This window comes from Schistocerca cancellata, unplaced genomic scaffold, assembly GCF_023864275.1.
Source record: "Schistocerca cancellata isolate TAMUIC-IGC-003103 unplaced genomic scaffold, iqSchCanc2.1 HiC_scaffold_571, whole genome shotgun sequence".
Lineage (NCBI taxonomy): Eukaryota > Metazoa > Arthropoda > Insecta > Orthoptera > Acrididae > Schistocerca > Schistocerca cancellata.
This window is the reverse complement of record NW_026046583.1, coordinates 7,501-10,000: the sequence shown is the minus strand read 5'-3', so window position 1 is coordinate 10,000 and position 2,500 is coordinate 7,501.

Genomic DNA, 2,500 nt, shown 5'->3' with positions numbered 1-2,500 from the left:
GCCCGCGCGAACACGCAAGCGTCCGCTCAATTATTCTGCAAACAGGAGGAGGCTGAGCTCCCCTGCACAATACACCTCGAAACCCTCTCAGGTCCCGGCGGCGCGCAGCGCCGTCCTAAGTACTTGGTCGGGTTCGAGAGAGGCGCAATCGCCCGGAGTTAGGCGAGTAGACGCTTTAGGTGCGACCACCCGTGCTCCCAACTGAGCTTGCCGCTGCCGACAGAGGCCCGGGAGCGTGCTGTCGTGGCATTGCCGGCGGGAGACAACACGCGCCACCTACGGTGACCGGCAGCTCCAACGCCAGCGCCACAGAAGGGCAAAGGCCCCACGTGGGTGCCGAAGCGAACTCTCCCAGCACAGCGCACGTGCCAACACGTCTGCACAACTGCGATACAAACCACCAGCGAGAACCGCTGGGGCGACCGAGCAGCAGACGGCGTCGCGGCGCCGAGTGCCGGGCGGCGGCGCATCCTCAACGCACACAGTCCTCAGTCGGACCAGCACACTGCAGATGTCCACCGCGCTTCGCACCGGGCCCGCGAGGACCCACTTTGGCCGCCCGGCGCCGCGCGCAGGGTGCCCCGGCGCGCAGCTGCGCCGCCTGCCGCGTCCGTCGGCCGGCGCGCCTGCCACTGGGCGCCCCCACCAGCCGGCTGTAGCGCGTGCGCCCACGCACCGCGCGGCCAGCACGCCGGGCGGCCCCCCCTCACCGGCCGGGGACGGTCCCACCCAGCCACCGCCGCGTATCGCTTCACACACAGATTTGCCCTTACTGATTTACCTCCAGCAACAACAACCGCACCACAATGGGTTTACCAGTTGTTCATTTGCGTTGCGTCACGTCACCAGCAAACGTAGACGTCCATCCCAGTTTGCAAATGCAACGATTATTGCATACCTGTCTGTTAGGTGTCACGACACACTACGTCTGCCCACATACACGCAACAAAATGTGCACGACTAGAGAACACGTGGGAGGTGGCCCCCTACGTATGCGATGTCCATTACGAGACCGACTGTCAACCAGCATCTGTACCATGTCGCAGATGTGGAACGCGGTGCACCATGCTATCACACTGTGTGAGAAGAGACGACTACGTTTGAATACACGCGCCACTACATCAACAGACGGCTCATGCTGATCGCCATCCAGGGCGTCCGTTACTCCCACACGTCTCTATGGCGTACCACACTGCAATGTAGCTGTTATGGGGAGACGGCACGTGGCTGAGTGCACAACATTTGGACCGTATGGTTCGCTGTTGTTGGGCGCAGTCGTACGGTCACACATGTGCCACAGCGTATCATTCAGTACATACGGACCTATGTGCAGTACAATGTGAGGATTAAGCTTACGATATCAGCGGACAGTGGACACAGGCCGTACCACGACGTAGACTGAGCGCTTCGACATGCGAATGCCAGTGAACAGCTGCGAAGGGCATTGAACACGCAAGCACCTGAACGACCAGCGTGCGAAGGCAGGGTGGAGGGGGGGGGGGCGATGTACATCCTGCAGTTGTCCACATTACAGTGTACAGCGGGAGCATGTAAAAAGTAAGCAACACTTGCGAAGTGTTCAACATGAAACGACACACAAGAGGGTGGGCGGTGCGAGTAGCGAACTATATTCAGAGGGTTGTGGTTAGACAACACTAGATTAATGTAACGTGTCATATGCCAATTACAGAGCAGGTTAAGGCACAACGTGGGTTAGGTTAAGGCACAACGTGGGTTAGGTTAAGGCACAACGTGGGTTAGGTTAAGGCACAACGTGGGTTAGGTTAAGGCACAACGTGGGTTAGGTTAAGGCACAACGTGGGTTAGGTTAAGGCACAACGTGGGTTAGGTTAAGGCACAACGTGGGTTAGGTTAAGGCACAACGTGGGTTAGGTTAAGGCACAACGTGGGTTAGGTTAAGGCACAACGTGGGTTAGGTTAAGGCACAACGTGGGTTAGGTTAAGGCACAACGTGGGTTAGGTTAAGGCACAACGTGGGTTACGTTAAGGCACAACGTGGGTTACGTTAAGGCACAACGTGGGTTACGTTAAGGCACAACGTGGGTTACGTTAAGGCACAACGTGGGTTACGTTAAGGCACAACGTGGGTTACGTTAAGGCACAACGTGGGTTACGTTAAGGCACAACGTGGGTTACGTTAAGGCACAACGTGGGTTACGTTAAGGCACAACGTGGGTTAGGTTAAGGCACAACGTGGGTTAGGTTAAGGCACAACGTGGGTTAGGTTAAGGCACAACGTGGGTTAGGTTAAGGCACAACGTGGGTTACGTTAAGGCACAACGTGGGTTACGTTAAGGCACAACGTGGGTTACGTTAAGGCACAACGTGGGTTACGTTAAGGCACAACGTGGGTTACGTTAAGGCACAACGTGGGTTACGTTAAGGCACAACGTGGGTTACGTTAAGGCACAACGTGTGTTAGGTTAAGGCACAACGTGGGTTAGGTTAAGGCACAACGTGGGTTAGGTTAAGGCACAAC